Below are 25,422 nucleotides of genomic sequence, written 5' to 3'. Positions count from 1 at the left end.
TTTTGCTTTAGGTTTTTGGGTGTTTTGCATCTCTGGGGTTTGAAGCCTTTCCCAGCCCTTTTCTCTGATGGATTTTTTTGAGACAGAGTCTCAGTACTTGCCCAGGGCTGGCTTCGAACCTTGATCCTCCCTGTCTCTGGTTCCCGAATAGCTAAGGTTACAGGTGTGAGCCGCTGCCACCTGTCTGCTTTATTTATTTATTTATTTATTTATTTTTGCAGTACTGGGACTTGAACCCATGCCTACACCTTGAGCCACTCCACTAGCTTCCCCACCCCCTTTTTTTTTGTGATGAGTTTTTTCAAGATAAGGTCTCAAGAACTATTTGCCCAGACTGGCTTCAAACCTCAGTCCTCCTGATCTCTGTGTCTTAAGTAGCTAGGATTACAGGCGTGAGCCACCAGCACCCGGCCACCTGTCTGCTTTAGTTATTTGTGAGTTAAGGTCCCACGTTTTTGTCTGGCCTGGCCTAGGCCACAAACCCATTTAACTTCCCACATACCTGGGGTGACAGGTATATACCACCATGCCTAGCTTATTTGTTGAGATGGAGTTTCATGAACTTTTTGCCCAGACTAGTCTGGGACTGTGACTCTCCATCTCCATTCCTGAGTAGCTGGGATTATAGGCAGGAGCCACTACACCCAACTCTCATACTTTCTTTTGAACTGCTAAATTAGCTAACTTTGGCACTGTCTTATTTCAGGGCTAAAATAGGGTAATGAAGGCCACTTCTAGCTTGCTTTTGACTGCAAGCAACAAAACCTTTTTAACCGATAACCTCGTGGTCAGAGGAAATTTGCCACATCTCTTCTTTTAGTTTCTCTCCAGCCTTATCTAACCACCCAACAGTTGTCTCACATACTTTTAGAGAAGGAACTAAACCACTGATCACTCCCTGGGTGTCCCACAAGAATCTTAATCACTCCCTCTTCCTGACCTGCATCTCGCATTTTTGTTGATGATGGCACAATTGGCATAGACACTAAGATAGAAACCTTATCCATCTTTGATTCTTTACCCTTTTTCTTGTCTTTCATGTGGTAGATATTGTGTGACCCAGAAACCGAGGTCTCCCCTGAATTTCTTTGTATAGTAATTCAGCATAATCTCATAAAAAGTATTCTATGGCTTTTAACCTTGCTGAGTCTTAGTCTCCTCAAAATGAATATATGGATAATGCTGTTTTTAAGTTTCAGTGAAATAGTGGATATCAAAAAACCTTTTGTGAGCTGGTTGTGGGGTAAGATGCCTGTAATATCAGCATTCAGGAAACTGAGGCAGGAGTATTGGGAGTTCAGGTAGTTCAAGGCTAGCCTGGATTACATAGTAAGACAAAAAAAACAAAATGCTGTAAATTGTAAAGGTATTATTACTTCAAAATCCTCCAGACTAATTTTTCTCTTGCCTCCTCTATCATTGCCAGTTCTGCTGCAGCAGTATTAGTTGATCTTGTCCCTCTACTACTTAGCTTGGGAATCTTCACATACTCCTAAAATCCTGACCCACAGGATTTGTCATTCAGAGTTTTCCTCTCTCTCTCCCTTTGGCAGTACTAGGTCTTGAATTCAGGGCCTCATGCTTGCTAGGCAGACTCATGGTTTTCCTGTTTACTTTTCTAGTCTTATTCTACTTAGCAGTTATCCATATATCCTCTTCTGCTCAGATTTCTCCTTTGTTACTTAAGTCTTCCTAGTGGAGAAGGTGGCAAAATCAGTCCTCCTCCACTCATATTTTCCTGTGGAAATCTTTCATGTTTTTCAAGATATAATTTAAATGCGAGCTATCTCCTTTATGAACCCTTCCCAGATACTCTTGTCTTCCACGTTGGAAGGGAACTCTCTTGAGTTCTGTAGCACTTTGTTCTTACCTTTCATGTAGACCTTTTCATTTCCTTTCTTGTATTAGTTACTCTGAATAATTCATTCTTTGACCAGTTACATAATCTGCAGTATTTTTTGACTCATCTCTCCCTTTTTTTTTTACAATACTGGGGCTTGAACTTAGGGCCTGCACCTTGAGCCACTCCACCAGACCTTTTTTGTGATGAGTTCTTTCAAGACAGGGTCTCTTGAACTATTTGCCCGGGTTGGATTACAAGCATGGAGCCACCAGCACCCAGCTTGACACATCTCTTAAAATAGGAATAATAGGATTGTTAATGGGATTTAAGTGAGGTATGTATGTGCAGCATTTCAGCATGGTGCTCAGCACATAGTAAATATTCAGTAACAAATGGCTGCTAGTCCCTGAACAAAGTGATTTTTTAAGTGTGTTGGGGGGCAGGGGGGAGAAATGACCCAAGCCTTGTATGCACATATGGATAATAAAACAATAAAAAACAAAAATAAGACAAAAAAAACATGTACTATTTAACCTAAACTTGTTGAGACAGTATCTCCATCTCAGTCTTCCTGCCTCAACCTCCTGAATGTTGAGATTAACAGGTATGTACCACCAGGCCCAGCCCAAATATTACAGATGCTTTAAAGTCTAAAAACATGAAGTTAACCAAAGATTGAATATTTAAGGCCAGATAGAGCTCAAGAATTGCCTGACTTGGAAATTTTGCCTGAATTAATATGTATTTTTATAACTATTCTTTAGTCTGTGTGTTTCACAAAATTTTCTGTATTTAACATTTTAAAGGATTGAAGACAAAGTTGGTTTTTGTTTGCTTGTTTTGAGACAGGGTCTTGCTGTATAGCCCAGGCTAGACTATAACTTGTGATCCTCCTGCCTCCCAAATGTTAGGATTACAGATGTGTACCACCCTGCCCAGCTCAAACATTTTTTTTGTACTGGGGTTTAAACTCAGGGCCTTGGGCTTGCTAGGCAAGCACTTGAGCCATGTTGCCTCACACCCGCCCCCCACCAGCCCTGGCCCAAACATTTTAAAATGCCTTGCTGATAACAATTGCTTTATGTATTCAGTAGGTACATCATTATCATCATTATTTTTTAAGGAACCGAGTTTTGAACTCAGGACCTACACCTTGAGCCACTCAACCAGCCCTTTTGTGTGTGTGTGTGTGTGTGTGTGTGTGTGTGTGATGGGTTTTTTCAAAATAGGGTCTCAAGAACTGTTTGCCCAGAGCTGGCTTTGAACTTCTGTCCTGATCTCTGCCTCCTGAGTAGCTAGGATTACAGGCATGAGCTACCAGCGCCGGGCAAGGAGATTCTTTAAGCAACATGGTTGTCCTTGCAAGGGATGATGATGATGGCAATGACTAAGGTGGCAATAGTAGGGAATTCTTAAGAACTAAGAATTTGATGTTTTATAGATTACTCTAACCTGTTGTCCACCACATTCTGTTGTCCTCATTGTACTGTTTTCTGATTTATATTTATAGCTTAAGACTTTTTTTTATTTTTCCAGTACTGGGGCTTGAATTCAGGGCCTTCACTTTGAGTCACTCTACCAACCCTAATTTTGTGAAAGTTTTTTTTTCGAGATAGGGTCTTGTGGAACTATTTGTCCAGACTGGCTTCAAAAAACAGTCCTCCTGATCTCTACCTTCTGAGTAGCTAGGATTACAGTCATGAGTCACTGGCACCTGGCTTAAGGAAGTTTGGGGTTTTTTTTGTTTTTTTTTTTTAATAAAAATAAACCTATAATTTTTTTAAATGGGGGAATTTGGATCAGTAGGACTTGGTTGTGGACTTCATGTGGTGGTGGAAGCTGAGTGAGGACAAGAAACAAGCATGTCTCCTAGGTCTCTTGCCTTAAGCAGTGGAATGAATGGTGATGCTATCGCTATCCAAACTGGGATGAGTTTAAATTTGGACGTTTTGAAATGTCTCTGGTCTCCAAGGGGAAGTGTCCAGAAAACAGTAAAATATATAGAAGTTTGGAGCTCAATAATAAAGTCTGGGAATGGAAATAAAGATAGAATTTGATCATCTGTATATTTATCTGTCTATATATGGTAACTAAAACCATGAAAGTCACTGATAGCGCCTAGGAAAAACGTATCCAGCAGGACTGGGCTAAAAACAGAGAATGGGGCTAGGAGTGTAGCTTGGTACAGTATGTGCATGGCATGCACAAGGTCCCTGGGTTCAGTCCTCAACACCAAAAAATAAAAATGAAAAGAACTTAAAGTTACATCAGTTTTAATGGGCAAGAAGCAAAGAATCAGCTGCCAGAATTAAAGGAAGAAAACAAGGATTGATGGGTATCTCAAAAAAACAAAGGAAAGAGTATTTCAAGAAGAAAATAGCAGCTGGACTCCAATTGGCTCACACCTGTAATCCTAGCTTCTTTGGAGGCTGAGGTCTGGAGGATCACAGTTTGAGGCCAGCCTTGGCAAAGAGTTTGAGAGACCCCATCTCCAAAATACCAGAATAAAATGAACTGGAGGTTGGGTTCATGTGGTAGAGTGTCTGCTTTGCTAGTGTGAAGCCCTGAATTCAAACTCCAGTCCCAAACCCTACCCCCACCCAAAAAAAAAAAAAAAAAAAAAAAAGGAAATGCTTATCATGGCTGAATGTTGCCAAGAGAGCAAGCAAAAAAAAAAAGAAAAGACTCAAAAGGTCTGCTGAATTTAGCTTGATGTACTTGATCAGTAGCTTTTACAAAAAGTTTTGATGGTATAGGAACAAATTAAAATGAGCTAAAGAGGAGAGGCTATTTTGAGAAGTTTGGATGTATTAAAGAGGAGGCAAGTTGATGAGGCTCTTGCAACATTTAGCCAATCGATATGAACAGCTGAATGAGGACAGTTGCACTAGGAACGGAGAAAAAGACAGACTCCAGAAGTGTTGCATGTAATGACAGTGATTAAGTGAACTGGAGTTATCAAGGATGACTCAAGTTTCTGACCTGAAAAGGTGAAAATATATTGACACGAATCTCTAGTCCGTTACATGATTGATAGGTGTTTCTCTACTTATTTTTCTTTCTTTTTTTCTGGAGGAGGGAGGGTTGGGTGCTGTCTATGCATACTGGGCAAATGTTCTACCACTGCTGGGGCATGGTGGCTCACATCTGTAATTCTAGTAATAAGGAGGTGGAGGCAGGAGGATCTCAGTTTGCAGATCAGCATGGGCTACCTAGGAAGACATTGTCTCAAACACCCCGCACTAAAAAATGTTCTGCCACTGAGCTGCATCCCCAAGCTCATTTCTGGTTTGGGTTTTGTTTTTGTTTTTTCCTTTTTTTTCTTTTTTCTTTTTTGCATTACTGGGGTTTGAACTCAGGGCTTCATGCTTGCTAGACAGGCGCTCTACCACTTGAGCCACTCCCTTTTTTTGTGATGGGTTTTTTTGAGATATGGTCTCTCAAACTGCTTGCTGGGCTTGCTTGGAAACCTCAATCCTCCTGATCTCTGCCTCCTAAGTAGCTAGAATTTTAGGCGCCAGCTACCAGTGCTTGGCTGTTTTTGTTTTTTGAGATAGGGTCTTACCATGTAGACAAGATTGACTTGTAATTCACTATCTTCCTGCCTCAGCCTCCCAAGTGGTGGGTGGTTCATTTGATTAAATTCTCCTCTCTGATAACTGTTCTCTTTTAAATTTGAAGAATAAGACTGATTTTTCATCAAGATTGTTACATACCACCTATTGCCATTCAATGACCATCATTTCCCCTGTCTTATTTCTACTATATGATCAGTCTCTTAGAAACAAAATGCTGTTTTTCTCCAGTAAAAATCCTAGCTACCTAAGATCTTAGATTGCTGTATTACATGTTCAGGTAATAAACCATTTCCGTCCTGTATCCCACAGTGGCTCTTTTGAAGAGAAGTGCCCTGAACACAATATTCCTGATGACTGACATTATAGTTTTAAATTGTTTTCTGTCCCTAATAAATGAGGTTGGCCCCTTACTAGTGAGTCTTGAGACCTGGAAAAGGTCTCTGTCACAAATACTACAGTTATATAGTTGCTTTTTACTGTGAATTCTCTGATGTCAGCTAATGCTTGAATTTGTAACGAAGGGTTTTCCATACTCATTGCCTTTGTAATCTTTCAAATATGAATTCTCTGATATGCTAGATGTGACTCTTGATAGACTTTGCCACATTTATTAAATTTCTATACTTTCTCTCTACTATGGATTATCTGATATTTGGTGAGATATGAGTGCTAAAGAAAGGACTCACCACAGTCGTCACATTTGTAAGGTTTCTCTTAATGTAGGAATTAATCTTACATGCCCTGAGTACTGAATTTATACTAAAAGATATGTCACAGTATTATGTTTGTGAAGTTTCTGTCTGGCATCAGTTCTTTGGTGAATCCTGATGTCAGACTTTTGCCTTAATGTTTTCTACATCCAGATCATGTTGGCTCCTTCTTACTTTCCGGACTAATTGATGGATGGTAAATCTTAAACAAAAGCTAAAGGCTGCCAGGCTTAGTGGCATATTCCTGTAATCAGCACTCAGGAGGCCTAGGCCATAGTGAGACCTTGTCTCAAAAAACCAGGGGCCAGGGATGTAGCTCGGTGTTAGAGTGCTTGCTTAGTGTGCACAAGGGAGGGGAGGAAGGGAGAGAAGGGAGAGAAAGAAAAGAGGAAGGAAAAGGAAGAACCTAAATGTTTCACCACATTTGTTACATATATAAGGTTTCTGCTGTATGAATTCTCCAGTGTCTTATATGGCTTGGTTGTTGACTGAAGCCTTTGCCGCATTCACTACCTTTGTAAGGTTTGTCTTTATTATGGAAAACCATGCACCATGACTCCAAATAATCCACATTCAGGTCTTTGATGTATAACTTTTTTTTTTTTACTTTCTTCAAGGTGGTAGAGATCCTCATGTGCTAATGCTCAATCGCTGAGTTAAACCCTCAATCCTTCTATATAGCTTTGATTGTAATTTATTTATATAAATTGGAATATATCCAGTTGTAATCCAGTTTGATAAATTATATAAAAACTGTAATTTTGTGGGGGAGGGCTATTCTAGGGTTTGAACTCAATACTTTGAACTTGCTAGGCAAATGCTTTACCACTTGAGTAATGACTCCAGCAATTTTTTTTTTTCTCTTGATTTTGAAGCAAGGTCTTGCTATGTAACCCAGGCTGTTCTCAAACTCACAGTCATCCTGCCTCAACCTCCCGAGTGCTGGGATTACACCACACCTGGCAACAAAAAGTTTTTTGAGATGGGGAATCTTACTCTATAGCCCAAGTTAGAGTTGAACTCAAGATCCTCCTGCCTCAACCCCCAAGTGCTAGGATTACAGGCATGCACCACTGTGCCCAGTTCAAATTTTAAAAGCCAGTTGAAATTTGGCTTTCTCAATAAAAGTAAAACAATTGGAAAAGCCAGTTTATTAAAATTGTATTTATTTATTATTTTATTTTCCTGTGGTACTGGGACTTAAACTTAGGCTCTCACACTTACTAGACAGGCACCCTTACCACCTGAGCCATCCCACCAGTCCTAAATTTGCACTTAGTAAATTTTTAAACTTTTGCTTGATAATTATCAAAGCCCAAGGAATTCACAGAGGCACTGAAGATCAAATGTGAATGACATCCCCGCTGCAGCCAGTAAGCATGCTAAGGTCCACTTTTGCTATATGACTTCAAGATACAGCAACCAATCAGGAGAAGTTCCCCCACCCCCATCATGGTCATCTCTTCACCATAATTTTGTGGCATATAGCTTAACTATTTTATCTACCTTCCATGAAGTCAGTGTCAGTGCTGCTCATGAAACACAGAAGAATAAAGTTTTGTTAGGTAAGATTGACCTTTGGCAGGCCACATACCATTTTCATATCTGATTGTACCCCCTTCCCCAGCCACTTTTACTCTTTAGGTACAATATTGCCTTACAAAAAAATCATTTATGCCAGAAGTTTCAAAATTCTCATTTTTTAGATTTTAAAAGGCATTAAGAGTGCATGTAACTAACAACACCTTCAGTAGAGACTGGGATAGAATCCTATAGTCAAATATTATTAATATTTCTGTAACAAACCTTTTGTTTGCTATTTATCTAGCAATAGATAAATAGGAGCTATAAATAGTCTCATGTCAGTGTAGTTTAAGTTTTCTGCTAAATGTGTTTTGAGACCAAATTTACTGAAAAAACTTCCTGTTTTCAGAACTATTGATTTTAGAATTCTAAATAAGGGATTGTAGGCTATAACTTAAGAAAAATATATTAGGAGCATGTTTATGGAGAAGATACTTTTTTTTTTTTTTTTTGTGGGACTGGGGTTTGAATTTAGGGCTTTGCACTTGGAAAGCATGTGCTCTACTGCTTGAGCCACTCCTCCAGTCCATTTTGCTCTGGTTATTATGAAGATGGAGTGTCTCCAACTATTGGCCACTTGCTGATCTCAGCCTCCCAATTAGCTGGATTACAGGCAAGAGCCACTGACATCCAGCATGAGAAGATGTTTTGTTTTCAATTTTTTTTTTTTTAAATGGAATATAGTTTGCAGGAACTCCTCAGGGGTTAGATACAGACTGCAGAAGTCAACAGCATTTAAATTTTGGAAGACTCTAATTGTCTATGAGACAGTTTGAAATTTCTGATTTTGGGATGAAGTAAATGATAAGGAATAGCCCCACCTTTTTTTAAGCTATAGTCCAACTTTCAAGGGAATAAGGACAGAATAGAAGAATGAAGACTCAGAGAAAGGAGCTAGGATGTTAGGGAAGAAAGAAAAAAACACTTGTTTAATAGAGAGCAAGGACATACCATTCTCTTTGATCCTAAATTCCTGAAAATTGCCTTCATGAGCAATTAAGGCCTTTCACTATAGGAGCTGAGAAAGAAGTAACATTGATTCAGCATTTAGGCCCATGACACTTTCACATTACCTCATTCTACAGAACCCTATAAAGTTTAATATCTACATTTTACAGAGGCAGAAGACTCAAAGATCATAATTTCATGCTTTTGCAGTTGCTTTTGGAAACCAGCTTACCAGACTCCCATATCAGTGCTCTTTCCATTGCATCATGTTGGAAAGAATTGATAAAATTCTTGGGGGTTTTGTTTGTTTGTTTTGAGATAAGGTTTTGCTATATACCCCAGGCTGACCTTAAACTTTCAATCCTCCTGCCTCATCCTCTCAAAATGCCGGGATTATAGTTGTGCCCTAACACTGGCTGAGTTGGTAAGTTTGGGGGCACCACTGGGTATCTGCCCATAGCATGTCATCATCAGCTTCTTCCTCCTCTTTCTTCTCCTTTTCTTCCCCACCCCCACCCCCGACTTCTTTCATACAAGTTCGAGAAAGAAGTGCACTTCTTTCATAGGCAAGTGCTCTAGCACTGAGCTACATGCCACCCAAGCATGTCTTCCTATGTTATAATTTCCTTTGTATGGCCTCTCAGCCTTGTTGTTCCTCATGTTGCCCTAATCCCTTCCTTCCTACATGGGTGCTTACAAGATTGCCACCCAAATGTAGCTCAGCTCCCTCTTTTTCCATTTATGCAGGTTAGACAAATTCTTCTTTTTAATTTGTCAGAAAACTGTTGGAAAAACCCTTTTTTTTATTAGTAACAGTTAAAATGAAGAGCTAATCAGAGGGATTTGTGTAATTCAGTTCACAGACAATGCAGAATCCTCTGTCCAAACTGGGGTTGAGGGTGTTATACAATAGAGACCAGGTAGCCAACAGCTTCACTCTTGTATTTCAAAGGCATTTTACTTGGTGAACTTTTGTTTTTATGCTTCTCTAATCAAACTGCTTTTGATCCCCAAACTGACTTGAGCTTTCTGATCTGATCTTTGCTTCTGGTGTACTGCTGAGCCTCGCTACCCCCATTACCTTCAGAAATACCAACCATCTAGCCTCAGAGACCAATAGCTCAATGGTATGGCACTTGCTTAGCATATGTGAGGCCCTATGACCAATCTCCAACAGAAAAAAATAAATCACTACAGAGCTCACCACCCGGTAGTTTCACCCCCACCCTCTGAACTTCTTGCAAACTTACATTCATTATCTTGTACATTTTTAATGGGGTGAGATTAAACTAAATTGTAAAGCTTCCTGAAGGCAGAAACCTTTACAAATTACCTAGCATACTATTTGTGTCAGTTTGGAGTTGTTTATGTGTGTATATGTATGCACACATACTTGCATATACATATGTACATACGTGTATGTATCTTGATTGCTTGGACAGTGCAAGTGCTTAAATATATTCATTGAATATTTTTGGGTTGGTTAAAGTAGAAGTTGAGCTCTTTGTTTTCCCTGTTTTTAATTCTTTTTAGTTCGTTGTAGCACCTAGTAGCAGTAGTGTTCACTAGGGCTTAAATGTAAAACCTCATGCTTGCTAGGCAGAAACTCTGCCATTTGAGCCACTCTGCCAGCCCTTTTTGTGTTGGGAATATTCAAGATAGAGTTAGGAACTATTTCCCATGGGCTGGCCTCGAACTACGATCATCCTGATCTCTGCCTCCTGAGTAGCTAGGATTACAGGTGTGAGCCACTCTGTCCCAGGTAGATACTTCTTTTAATGCAAACCTTTAAGGAATGTTCTCCATTCACATGTTGAACTTTTAAAAAGATTTTCAAGTCTTACACCAGACTTAAATGGCATTTTCTCAGCTTATACTGTTCCCCTCAACTTTGCTTCATTAATGCTGTTACCACCACCACCTTGTTTATACATACCCACAGCTTCAGAAACAAGAACTGCGAGGATTAACTCAGATGATTGGTTTTGGTGTTCTTTGAAGTAACTGACTAGCTTCAGGTAACTATCTACCAGTACCTACAATGTACTACTTCATTTGTGCATATTATTATTTAGTCAGCTGACATTTGTATTCCTGTTCATGGCAAGAACTGACCATACCTCATTTGAAAGATTAAATCAGGCAATAGTATTTACAACCAAGAGCAGCACTGAAACTGCTGAGAACATACTTCTTCCAGGAAACAACAGAGGAATCGCCTTATGGTTGATAAGCTGTTAAGTAAGGTATATGTAATGGTGGGGACACTGGCTGTCAGAAAGACCTGTATTAGACTATCCCACTTAGTAGTGGGATCCTTCTGCAAGTTACAGCTCAGTTTTCCCATCTCTAAAATGGGGTTCCTGAGCTGGGTGTGGTGCTTCATGCCTGTAATTCCAGCACTACATAAAATTAGGCTACTTTGAGATGCAGGGCTAACCCTTGATATAAATAAATGAATGAAAAAATGGGGGTTCTACAGGAGCTTAAACAAACCCCTTAGTAAATCATTACCAATCAGATATGAATTGACTCTGAGACCAATCTATAGAGATTAGAGATTGATTTTTAGGATATTTGAAAGAGCTTTTGAATAGAAGATCCTGTTTTTAGGCTAAATTCAGTAGATAAAATCTTTCCACTATAGCCAGAGACTTTGGAAAGCATTCTGGACTAACCTGAGAAGACTGCCTCAACAGCAAGCTGTGAGAACACAGATGTGTTTCTTGGCAGAAGCATTGTGATCCTTGCCTGCCGTGGTGCCTAACAGAGACCAGGAGGATTGCAAATTGTTCACGAGACCATCTCTGGAAAATACCCAACACTAAAAAGATTGGCAGAGTGGCTCGTGATAGCGCGCCTGCCTAGCAAGCATGAGATCCTGAGTTCAAGTCCCCTTACTACCAAAAATAAAAAAAAGATAAAACTATGAAATGCTCGTGGAGTGGGGAAGGAGGTGACCCAAACAATGTGTACACATGTGGATAAATATAAAAATGATTTAAAAAAAACAAAATTATAAAACACTTACAAGAAAACTTAGGGGTAAATCTTCATGACCTTGGATTAGGCAATGGTTTCTTACATTTAGCACCAGAAAATAAGCAGTAAAACACACACACACATACACATATTGGACTTAATCAAAATTTTAAATTTCCATATTTCAAAGAACACATCAAGAAAGTGAAAAGATGCTGGAATGTAACTCAGTGGTAGAGCACTTGCCTGGCATGTCCAAGAAACTGGGTTCAATCCCCAGCAATGCAGGAAAAAAAAAAAGAATAAATAAATAAGAAAAGAAAAAACCAACTGAATTGGAGAAAATAGAATACTTTAAAATCATATATCCAATAAGGACTTGTATCTAACATATGTAAAGATCTTTTACAACTCAGTAGTAGAAAGACAATCAGTTTAAAAATGGGTAAAGGGGCCTGGTATGGTGGTGTACCTCTGTAATTCCAGCCCTTGGGAGACTGAGGCAAGAGGATCATGAGTTCGAGGCATCCTGGACTATATACTAAGACCCTGTCTCAAAACACCAGAAAAAGGAAAGAAAAAGGCAAAAGATTTGAAGTCAGACACTGGTGGCATCCTAGCAACTTGGGAGATCAGGAGGATTGAGGTTCCAGGCCCCCTAGCAAAAAATGTTCATAAGACCCCATCTCAACAGAAAAAAGCTGAGCATGGTGGCCTGTGTCCCATAGGCGGATGGTGATGCAGGCCAGCCTGAGCAAAAAGTGAGAGCCTATCTCCATAATAGCCCAGAGCAAAAGGATTAGTTAGAGGCTTGACTCATGCAGTAGGGCACTGAGTTCAAATTCCAGTATTGTCAAAAAAAGATTTGAGTAGACAATCTCTGAAGAAGAAATACAAGTCCGTGACATGTTCAGCATGTTCAATTACATGTTCAGCAGCATTGGTCATCAGAAAAATGGCAACTCAAAACCAAATGAAATGTCACTTCGCTGCCTAGAGCTGTAATTAAAAAAAAAAACTAGTATCCAGTGTTAGTGGGCAGGGGTGTGGCTCAAATGCAGAGTGCCTGCTTTGCAAGCGCAGGGCCTTGAGTTCAAATCCCTAATACCACCCCCCGACCCCCAAAAAAAGCAAGTTAGTGAAGGTTTGGAGAAATTAGAGGCTTCATACTCCACTGGTGGAAATGTAAATTTATAGTAGTTACTTTACAAAATGCTTTTCCAATTCCCCAAAAGGCTGATGAATTTCTGTATGACCCAGCAATTACATTCCTAGATACATACCCAAAAAAGGGAAAGGATATGTTCTTGTATTCATTAACCATTTATATTTCTTTTTTTTTTAAAGTGCTTATTCAGGTTATTCCATTCTGCAAGTTACCTCTTCATTTTTTATTGTATCATTTGCTATGCAGAAGCTTCTTAGTTTGGTATAATCCCATTTGTCTGTTTTTATTTTTGCTCCCTGTGCTTTTTTTTTTTTTTTTGGTGGCACTGAGTTTTTAACTTGAGGCCTCACATTTCCTAGGCAGGTTCTTTTACCACTTTTTGTGATGCCAGCCCTTTTTGTGATGGGTTTTTTGAGATAGGGTCTTAACGGGCTGGCGTCAAACCACAATCTTCTTGATCTCTGCCTCCTGAGGAGGTAGGATTACAGGCATGAGCCACGACTGGCACATGGCGCTTTTGGGGTCTTATCCAAAAACATCTTTGCTTCTAGCAAGTGAGAGGCCCTGAATTCAAACCCTAGTACTGCCCAAAAAAACTTCGCAAACACCAATGTCTTAAAGTATTTATGGTGTGTTTTCTTACATTTAACTGTTTGATCCATTTTGAGTTGCTTTTTGGTATGTAGTGAATGGTAGGGAATCTGCATTCTTCTGCATACGGGTATCTATGTTTTTCTAGCCCCATTTATTGAAAAGACTTAATTCTCGAATATGTGCTTTTGGCAGCATCTTTCAAAAACCAGTAAGCTGTATGTATGTAGGTTAATTCTCTATTCTGTTTCGTTGGTCTGTGTATCAGTTTTTATGCTTGTATCATCTTATTTTGGTTGTAAAAGCTTTATAACATGTTTTGAAGTCAGAGGTACTGTGAATGACTCCAGGATTGTCAGGATTTTTCTTTTTACTAAGGATTACTTTGAACATTTTGGGTCTTTTGTGGCTTCATGAAATTTCTGATACTTTTCTTTTAAAATTATTTTTGTTTGAGTTGTTTTATTTTGGTTTTTGAATGTATTGGAGATTGAACTCAGGGCCTCATGCTTGTTTGGCAGGTGCTCTACCACGAGACACTCCCAGCTTTTTATTTTTATTAGCGTTTATTAATTGTACAAAGTGAGGGGTTTTATTGTGATATTTACATACATACATACATACATAAAATGTACTTTAATCATATTCACCCTCTATTACTCTTTTTTTTTTAATCTTCCATACCCCAGTCCCTTCCTTTTTTTTTAGCTTTTTTTTTCAGTGCTGGGATTTGAACTCAGGGCTTTGCACTTGCTAGGCAGGCCTTCAGCCCTTTTTGCCTTAGGTTATTTTTTAGTCTCATGTTTTTGCTTAGGGCCAGCCTGGACAATGATCATCCTACCTACTACATCCACAGTAAGAGATCCAGCTTGGACCACAGACACATGCAGCCATGCCCAGCTTGTTTTTTGAGATGAGCTCTTGCTAGCTTTTTGTCTCCAGTCACAGTGTACTCAATCTCTGCCTCCCATATAGCTAGAATTACAGCTGGCCTCCAATTTTTTTTAAGTGGGTTTATTATGACTTTTTCATATATACATACAATGTACTTTGATTATAGGAGTTTTCAGATTTTTTTTCTATTTGAAGAATTGATCACTGGGTAGTATGGACATTTTTAACAGTATTAGTTTTTCCAATCAAGGGAGATGAATGTTTTTGTTCATTTTGTGCTCTCTTCAGTATCTTTCATCAGTGATTTATAAGTTTCATTGTAGAGGACTTTCACTTCCTTTGTTATTGGTGTATAAAAATGGTACTATCATAGGGCGCCAGTGGCTCATGCCTGTAATCCTAGCTACTCAAGAGGCAGAGATGAGAAAGATCATGGTTCAAAGCCAGCTGGGGCAAATAGTTCGCAAGACCCTATAGAAAATACCCATCACAAAAAGGGCTGGTGGAGTGGCTCAAGGTGAAGACACTGAGTTCAAACCCCAGTACCGAAAATAAATCAATAAATAAAAAACAGTATTATCAGGTTGGCATCATGGTTCAAGTGGTATATCACCTGCCTGGCAAGCACAGCACACTGAGTTCATACCCCAGCACCACCAAAACAAACAAAAAAACTGGTACTATTCCTTGTAATCCCAGCACTCTGTAGGCTGAGGCAGGAGGATCACAAATTGAAGACCAGCCAGCCTGGATTATAGAGTGAGACCTTGTTTCCAAAAAAAAGGAAAAGCCAAAAAGGAACAACAAAAAAGCTACTAATTTCTTTATGTAAACTTTTTATCCTGTAGCTTTACTGAATTTGCTTATAAATTCTAGCAATTTTTTTGGTGGAGTCTGTGTTTTTCTGTATTTAAAATCATGTCATCTACAAACAGGGATAATTTGACTTCTTCCTTTTCCAATTTGATTGACCTTTATTTCTTTCTTTTGCCTAGTTACTCTTACTAAACTTCAGTACTGTGTTGAATAAAAGTAATGAAAGTGGCAATCCTTGTCTTCTGATAGATCTTAGAGGAAACACCTTCCGCTTTTTCCCAGAAGGGATTTACAGAAGGAAGAGTTTTTACCATGAAGAGATGTAGAATCTTATCAAATGCTTTTTCTGCATCTGTTGAGATAATCATGGTTTTTGTCCTTCGGTTAATGTGATATATTACATTTATTGATTTGTATATGTTGAACTATCCTTGCATTGCTAGGATAAAATCCACTTAATCATAAATTTTTGGCACTACTGGGATTTGAACTCTGGGCCTTATGCTTGCTAGGCAGGCACTCTGTTACACCCCCAGGCCTGAGGGATTATATTTTTGATGTGCTATTGGTTTTGGTTTGCAAGCATTTTGTTGATAATTTTTTTAATTGAATTTTAATTTTGAATTAATAATACAAGTTAACTCCCTTGATGAGAATTTTTCATCTGTGTTCATTAAAGGTATTGATGCCTGTTAGGAGACTTATTACTGATTCAATCTTCTTACTTGTTATTGGTCTGTTCAGGTTTTCTATGCCCTCATGGGTCTTGGTAGGTTATATGTGTTCAGGAATTTATCCATTTCTTCTAGATTTTTCCATTTGTTGGGGTATAGTTTTCAAAATAGTCCCTAATGGACCTCTGTATTTCTGTGTTATCGCCTTTTTTTCATCTCTAATTTTATTTGAGTTTTCTCTTTTTTCCCTTGTGAGTCTAGATAAGTTTTGTGTATTTTGGCTGTTTTCGAAGAACTAACTTTTCCTTTTCTTGATCTTTTGTGAAGGTTTTGTGAGTTTTCTTGAGATACCATATATTAATAATACAGAGAATTTCATTATAATTCCATATATGAATGTAATGTAACTTGAACAAGTTCATACCCTCCATCATACTTCCATACCTCCTCCCTTTTTTTCAACAGTGTTTGATGGGCTTATTCTCTTGTTTATTTCTTCCCTGGTCTTTGTCATTTCTTTCCTTCTACTTATTTGGGATTTGGTTTATTCTTGTTTTACTAACTCCTTGAAGTACATCATTAGGTTATTTGAGATCTTTCTCTCTTTTTTTTCTTTGACGTATGAATTTACTACTATAAATTTGCCTTAGTAATGATTTTGCTTTATCCCATAGGTATGTATGATATGTTATTTTTTCATACTCATTTCAAGAAATTTTTTAGTACCCTTTAATAAATTCTTAGAGACCCCTCAGTTTTCAGGAGTAGTAGTTTAATTTCCATATGTGTATACTTCCCATTGTTCTTGTTTAATCTAGTGTTCTTCTGTTGTAGTTAGATAAGATTGATCTTTCAAAATTTGCAGTTTTCAGCTATTACTTGATTAAATAGGTTGGTTTGCAGCATCTTTTCAATAAGTCCCAAGATGTAAATACTTGTTCCCTTCAATTTTTTTCTCTTAATACTGGAAAAAAAAAAAAAAAGGCCTGGGGACATGGCTCAAGTGGTAGAGCACCTGTCTAGGAATTGGGAGACCCTGAGTTCAAATCCCTCCAAAAAAAAGTAGCTGTTGATAGATCTCAATGATAGAGCACATGCTTAGCATATACAAGGCCCTGGGTTCAATCCCCAGCATGCGCACACACACAAAAATGTCAAATAGAATGAATAGTGTCACTGGATTTAGCAACCTAAACTATCTTTTTTTTCTGAGGCATCTGTGTCCTGACACCCATATGCTGGGGATTAGACCCAGGGCCTTCCTTTGGTATGCTAGGTAAACAGTCTACCACTCAGTTTCAACCTCCAGCCCTGTCCTGTAGTTTTTATAATGGAGTATTTTTATTCAGTTTTCATATCATTTCTGAAAGAAACCTATGGTCTCTGGGTTTCTAATGAGCTACCCTTCTATAATCTGCCTTTGAAAGATAGGCTCCATCTCAGTCACAAGGAAGGTTTCTTCACGTACACTTATTTATTAAGCAACTGTTACATCTACCTTGTGTCTGAAATAATGAGGTAGCTTAATAAGTATTTAAAAAATACTTGTGGTAATTCACTTAACACATATTTATGATTCTATGATATAGATGCTAACCCTTATAGAACTTATCCTATGGAAGACAGATTTAAATTGTAATCATTGTAAGGAAGAAAATGAGACCAGGTGTTTGATCAACATAGGGCAACTTTGGGTTGGCGTAGTGACGGAAGGACCTAAGGACCCAGCAGTCCCAAAGCTAGGGAAGCATTGTAGGCAAAAAACAGTTTAATGCCCAGGATTTAACAACAGCAGATTTAATTAACAGCAATTTATTTTCTCATAGTTCTGGTAGTTAGCAATCTGAGATCAAGATGTCACAGCAAAGTTGGCTTCTTCTGAGACCTTTTTCTTTGGCTTCCTAGATACCCGTCTTCATATTCACGTGGTGTCCCTCTCTTCTTATAAGGACACCAATTATTGAATTAGCAACAACCTCATTTAACCTTAATTACAAAGACTGTCTCCAAATGTAGTCATATTCTGAGGTACTGGGTGTTGGGACATCATATGAATTTGAGGGGAATACATTTCAGCCATTATAGGGCCCACACCTATTTTGTATTATTACTGATGGCCCTTTGGTTCTAAAACCTTAGAAAATATGTGGTAACATTAGATGTTTATTCTTTAGAATTGGAAAGTAAGATTTCAGTGATCTGTTATTTACCTAAAGTTATTTCATTAAGAAACCCATAGGCTGTCTAAAGCAATAAGGTGCTAGAAGAGAATTACTTGTTCTATGGATTTTCTTTTTTTTTTTTTTTTAAATGGCACTGGGATTTGAACTCAGGGCTTCATGCTTTCTAGGCAGGTGCTCTTAGCATTTGAGGCACTCCACAGTACTTTTTTGAGATGGCTTTTTTGAGATAGGGTCTCACAAACTATTTGCCTGGGGTTGGCTTCAAACTGCGATTCTCCTGATCTCTGCCTCCTGAGTAGCTAGGATTACAGGCGGGACAGCGCCCGACAATTGTGGATTTTCTTGATCCAGACCCAGCAAGTAAAGAGTGTATGATGGAACAACAAGCACCCTGTCCTAGTAGATCCCTGAGAGATAACCCAGTCTTTAGGTATGGATTTCAGATGATTCTGCTGATGTTCATCCTTGTAATTATTTTTTCCTGCTTTCTTCTCCAGTGAAGTCATAGCAGATATTTATGATAGTTTCTTATCACCATGGTAACTGAAGAAGCAGAGTCTGCTTTCCCTTCCAATTTCACTGTCAACTCTGCTTGAAGGTGGGGACAGCCTCTGGGAGAGCCCAGGCTTAGTCATGAAAAACCATGTGTCAGGTAATAGGGAACAGCCTTCCACAGTCCTGTTTTTAGGAGTCTAACTTTTAACAAGTAGTCTTCAGGCACAGGGGTAACCAGGGTAGAATTTAGAACTTTTTTTTTTTTTTCCGAACAATAAATCCACTTGGGCTTTGCCAAGTGGATGTGAAGACTTGCTCTTCTAAGCCTCTACTGCTGCCATAGGTTCCCTAAGCTACTTTCTAGAATGACAAGGGGCACCTTCTCTGAAGTCTCATTTCCTCAGCTTCAAAATTCATCACTGTCCCCTCAGTTTCCAGCTCACGTCTCTTTTAATCAGGTATTTTTATGTACTTCTTTATTCCCATCTCACCCTCCCACCCTAAAGTCATCTGCTGCTTGCAGAACAGCTTAAATCTTACTTTTGGAAGATTTAAAGTCTGCCATTACATTCACACCTCCCCCTTCAGAAAAAGGGCCATGATAGAGTTAGTTGTCCCCTTAAGTGTATCTGTACTTTTTATCCCTTTGCAACACTTAGTCACTGTTTCAGATTAGAAATTGGAGGATAGGAAGGAACTGCCTGTAAGGGGATAACCAGGTCAATTATGCTTCAGGCCTTTCTACCTACTTCAGCACAATCAGCTTCATTTTTATTAGGTTTTAGACATTGGGATTCTATTTCAGATGTAGTTAAAGGAGATACACTGTGATTTAAAAAAAACATTTTGTAGCATAATATATCTAACAAGATTGGCCCTTTAACTATTTTTAAGTGTACAATTCAGTGGCATTGACTACATTTACAGTGCTATCACCACTATCAATTTCTTACCACCTCAAACAGAAATTCTGTACCCATTAAGCAACAACTCCCCATTTTCCCCTCCTCTCAGGACCTAATAATCCCTAATCTGCTTCCTGTGTGTGCATTTGACTACTGTAGGTATCTCATGTAAGTGGAATCATATAATTTATACTTTTTTTCTTGTATAGTTCATGGGATTTTTTTCCTTATTTCACTTCAAGGTTCATCTGTGTTGTAGCATGTATCAAAACTTCTAGCTAAATATTTCATGATATGCCTACAGCACATTTTTGCTTATCCATTCAACTGTTTTTCTACCTTTTGGCTGTTGTGAATAGTGCTGCATGAACATTGGCTACAAGTATGTATTGGCTTTGTTTTTAATCTTTTGGGTATATAACAAAGAATAGAATTGCTGTATTTATTTGTTCATGGTTTTTTTGTTGTTTGTTTGCTGTTATTTTGGTTTTGCTTTTCAGTACTGGATATTGAACCCAGAGCCGTGTGCATGCTAGGCAAATGCTGTACCACTGAGTTAATATCTCCAGCCCTTCTTTATTCTTTCATTTGCAATGCTGAGGATAAAACTCAGGGTCATGCATATGCAAGACAAGTGCTCTACCACTGAGCTGCATCCCCAACCCTTATTTTTTATTTTGTATTTCTGTATTCACCATTCCATTCCATTGGTCTATTATGTCAATAACACATTTTTTAAACTGTAGCTTTGTATAAGTTGAGCATCCCCAACCTCAAAATCTGCACTAACATGATACCACAATTAGAAAATTCTACACCTGACTTCATGTGACAGGTTGTAGTCAAAATGAATGTGCACTAAAAATATTGTATAAAAGGATCTACAGGCTATGTGTATAAGATGTATATGAAATATATACTTTTTTTTTTCAGTGCTAGGGTTTGAACTCAGGGTTTGTATCTTGAGCTACTGCAGCAGCACTATTTTTGTGATGGGGTTTTTGAGATAATGTCTTGAGAACTGTTTGCTCAGGCTGGCTTTCTGATTTCTACCTCCTGAGTAGCTAGGATTACAGGCATGAGCCACCAGCACCCAGCTCATATGTGAATTTTTTGAGTCCCATACCCAAGATATCACATTGCCTATATGTCAATATATAATGAACACGAATCTATACATATTTGAGATTTTAAATATTTTTTTTGCTGGTACTGAGGTTTGAACTCAGGGCCTCACACTTGTTAGGCAAGCGCTGTAACACTGGAGCCACTCTACTCTACCACCCCTTTTTTGTGTTGGGTATCTTTAGGATAGGGTCTCATAAACTATTTGCCTATGTTGACTTTGAACTGTGATCTTACTGATCTCTGCCTCCTTGGTAGCTAAGATTACTGTTCATAATTTTTTGCTCCTCTACCCCCCACTTTCCTTGTGAAACCAGTTATAAATATATTAGAACACATAATATTTTCACATCTAGACTACTGAGTTATCATTTCTGGGTCTTTCTCTATTGATTGATTTTTCTTCTGATCACTGATCAGATTTTCCTCTTCTTGGCATGTGAAGTAAATTTTTTTTTTTTTTGACAGTACTGGGGTTTTACCTCAGCCTTGTGCTTGCCAAGAAGTTGCTCTATCATGAGCTACACCACAGTTCAAGTAATTTTTAATTGGATTCTGGATGTTGTGAATTTGTTTGGTGTCTCGATTTTGTTATCTTTTTTAAAAAAGACAAAGAAGACCTGGGCAATAGTGGTCATGCCTGTAATCCTAGATGATCCAGGAGGATTGTGGTTTGAAGCCAGCCCTGGCAAATAGTTCACAAGACCCTATCTCAAAAATACCCAGCACAAAAAAGGGCTGGTGGAGTGGCTCAAGTGGTAGAGTACCTGCCTAGCAGGTGTAAGGCCCCAAGTTCAAACCTCAGTACTACCAAAAAAAAAAGAAAAAAAAAAAAAAGACAAAGAGGTTAATAGGCAATTAAATACCGTTCAGATTTTTGGTTTTTGGTTTTGATGGTACTGGAGTTTGAACTCAGGGTCTTGCACTTGCTAGGCAGGTGCTCTGCCACTTGAGCCACACCCCCATCTGCAGGCCTTTGTGTTTTACCAGTTTAAGGCTTATTTTAAGTGTTACTTTTATTTTCTAGGGATAGTTCGATCTCACTGCTAATGCATGGCCCTTAAGAGGTCTATATTGAATGACCTGAGTGATCAGTGAGGAATCTCCTTTGTATTTCATCAAGTGCTTCCCCAAACCTTTGTGAGTCTTGGGACAGTTTAGGTTATAGTTTCTCAGTTGCTTTTTGCCTGACTCATGCAGCTTCACTCTGCATCTGTGCATTCTTAGTCTTCAGCAAAGACCTGGAGCGCCTGTGTATCTGTGTGCACACGCCCTGAGGATTGAACCCAAGGCTTCAGGTTTACTAAGCTCACACTTTACCACTGAGCTGCATCCTCAGCCACTTCAGTTTCCCTGAAGTCTGTGGTCTCTCTCCTCTGCAACAAGTGAGATTTCTGTGCTATGTGGGACCCCGCTTCGTGCTCTAAAGATGATGAATAACACTCACTTCTTTTCTCTCCCTTTCTTGGGAACTGTTGTTATCCAGTGCCTGAAACAGTTTACAACAATAGCAATCCCTGCTATTCTATGATAACTGGAAGCAGAACTAATATCTATATTAATACCAGCAAAATAAGACAAAAAGCATGGTTAAGGAATAACTTGATTCACTTTATAAAAGTAAATTATTGACTCACAGCAAGATAAAATAATTCTAAATGTTTATGCCCCTAATGAAGCATGTTAAAGTATATAAAGTAAAATAAATGTACAGAGTAAAATAGACATATTCATATTGATAAGTCAAAAAAATCAGTAAAACAGAAGAGTTGAGCAGTGTGATAAACAACTTCATTTAACAGACATTGATATACAAAATGCCATGCACAATAATGGAAAAATACAGATTCTCCTCATGCACATGTTGAATACGTAATTAAGAGGAAAAAAGCAAATCTCAAAACATATAAAACACTTCCTAGGACTCTATTATAATATTATTAGATGTAAGTAGCAAACATTACTAATTTAAAAAACATGATTAAATAAAATCCATAGAAATTAGATATTCAGAACTGAATTATAATGATTTTAATTTGAAGGAACTTTTAAGTAAGATATTATAGAAGTAGTCTAGGGCCGGATGTAGTAGCTCATGTCTGTAATCCTAGTTACTTAGGAGGCTAAAATCAGGAGGATCTCAGTTTGAGGCCAGCCCAGGCAAACAGTTCATGATACCCCTTCTCCAAAATAACCAGCGCAAAATGGACTGGAGGTGTGGCTCAAATGGTACAGAGCCTGTTTTCCAAACATGAAGCTGAGTTCAAACCCCAGTTCCACACAAAAAAAAAAAGAAAACCCTAGTAAACTGTTCTTCATGATGTGTTAGAAAATTCCTTAAAATTAGTAACATAACAAAGATACCCACTATAACAACTTATTTTTTTGCATTGTGCTGGAGATCCAGCTAGTGCAGTAAGACAAAATAGAGTCTTGACTTCCTGGTCTGGGGTGTAGCTCAGTGGCAGAATGCTTACTTAATATGGACAAATCCCTGGGTTCAAGCCCCCAAAACAGAAGGAAAAAAAAAAAAACTTGTAAGTATGAGGATAAGAAAGAAAAGAAACCTGTCATTTGCAGATAATATAATTGAATACATAAAAATTAACCTAGGGGCATGACTCAAGTCGTAGCAATTGCCTAGTAATCTCAAGACCCTGAGCTCAAACTCCAGTACCACCAAAAAAATGTTTAAAATAGGAAGGGCTTATGGAGTGGTTCAAGTGGTAGAGCTCCTACCTTGCAAACGTGAGGCCCTTGAGGTCAAACCCCAGCACTGGAAATAAATAAGAAAAGCCTAATGACATATTTTTGCAGTTGATAAGAATTTAGCAAGGAGCCTGGACATAAGGAGCAATCTCCTTCCCACACCGTTAAAAAGTACCTACAAATAAATTTAAATGTTGGAGATCTTTATTGAGAAATTTCTAAATTTTTATTGAATGGCATTAAAAGAAAATCTAAAAAATATTTTATAGATAGTACAATTCAATATTGGACAAGGATAATTCAAATTAAAATACAAAGAGGATACTTTTCTTGTGTGTGAGCATTTAGTAAGCTGATTGCATATGGCCCAGAAAATCATATACATCATGGTTTAACTTCGTTTTGTTTTTTGCTATACTGGAGATTGAACCCAGAGCTTTACTCATGGTAGGAAAATGCTCTACCACTTAGCTACGTCCCCAGCCCTTGTTTTGGTAAATTTTATTTTTGAGACAGGGTCTCTTTAAGTTGGCCAGGCTGACCTTGAACTCACTAACCTCCTGCCTCTGCCTCCAGAGTAGCTGGGATTATAGGCCTGAAGACCTCTATATGTCCCTATGACTACTTAAGAGGTTTTAGTTAGAAAATGAAGATCAAGATGTTATTTGCCATTATCACTGTGTTAACATTTGTACTGATGCTATAAAAGCAGTGGTGGGTAGAACTGCTGATGCCTTAACACAAATCAGGCCAGTGCCATCAAACTATGTGTCACACCTGTAATCCTAGCTACTCAGAAAGCAGAGATCAGGAGGATTGCAGTTAGAAGCCAGCCCCAGGCAAATAGTTCCAAGAAACTCTGTCTTGAAAAAAAAAAACAAAAAAACAAAAAAAAACATCATATAGAAGGGCTGGCAGAGGGGCTCAAGCAGTAAGAGCAATTGGTTTAAACTCAGGGCCTCACACTTGCTAGGCAGGCACTCTACTACTTGAGCTACTTTACCAGTCCTTGAGCTACAATACCAGTGTGTTGGGTATTTTTGAGATAGGGTCTTGCTTTTTTGCCCAGGTTGGCCTTGAACTGATCCTCCTAATCTCTGCCTCTTGAGTAATTACAGGCTGACCCACCCATGCCTATTTTTTTTTTTTTTTTTTTTTTTTGGTACTGGGGTTTGAAATCAGGGCCTACACCTTGAGCCACTCTACCAGCCCTTTATTGTGATGGGTTTCCTTGATTTAGGGTCTCTCAACCCTATTTTCCAGGCTGGCTTTGAACCACAGTTTTCGTATCTCTGCCTCCTAGGTAGCTAGGATTATAGGTGTGATTCACCAGCTCCTGGCCTCTGTACACTTGATTAACACTATTTTTTCTTGAAAGCATGACCAACAGCTGGGCATACCTGTAATCCCAGCTACTTTGGGAGGCAGAGACAGGAGGATCTCGAGTTCAAGGTCCCTAGGGCAAAATTAGCAATACCCTGTCTCAAAAACAAAGTAAAAGGAAAAGGGCAGGAGACATAGCTGAAGTGGTAGAGTGCTTTCCTTGCATTTACAAGACCTTGAGTTCAGTATTCAGTAATACACACATAGACACACACACAAAATCAGTGATGTACAAACTAATTATTCAGACTTAAGTATTAGGCAAACATTTTCTTGAAATGCATGAAATGAATCAGTATTTGTCAATAATAAAATTTTAGCTTTCAAGCAAAAACTAGAATTACCAAAAATTTGTGTCTACTACTGAGTCCTCAATAGCTTCCCCGATATGTTTGTAATAGGAAAAAACTTGAAGGGAAAGGACTAACAGAAAAATAGACAAATTACAATGTAGTTATACAGTGAAATAGTATAGGAGAAATGAAGAAAATATAGCTACATGCAAAAACATGAGTGAACCTTAGAAACTCAGCAAGTGGAGGAAAAAAAATTTTCATAAGACTAAACACAGTATAGTACACTATTTAGGGGTATGCATACGTGATTAATGGCAAAGAGAAAAGCAAAGATGAAGACAGTTCATCTTTTGGAGGATGAGGACACGTAAAATGGGAAGAAGCCAGACGCTGGTAACTCATACCTATAACCCTAGCTTCTCAAGAGGCAGAGATCAGGAAGATCGTGGTTCAAAGCCAGCCCAGGCAAATAGTTTGAAAGATTCTTTTCTCAAAAATACAAACAACAACAACAACAAAAAAATACAAAACAGGGATG

The 25,422-nt window shown here is 38.5% G+C and overlaps 1 protein-coding gene across 3 annotated transcripts in view; it reads left to right on the top strand.

Moving 5' to 3' along the window:
* The window catches only part of Kpna6 (karyopherin subunit alpha 6), a 47,763-nt gene that overhangs the window by 3,606 nt on the left and 18,735 nt on the right, over positions 1–25,422 (top strand). The window lies entirely within an intron of this gene.

This window comes from Castor canadensis, chromosome 7 (genome assembly GCF_047511655.1).
Source record: "Castor canadensis chromosome 7, mCasCan1.hap1v2, whole genome shotgun sequence".
In the NCBI taxonomy this organism is placed as follows: Eukaryota; Metazoa; Chordata; class Mammalia; order Rodentia; family Castoridae; genus Castor; species Castor canadensis.
The sequence above is the reverse complement of the archived record's forward strand: the minus strand, read 5'-3'. Positions and strand labels throughout refer to the sequence as shown.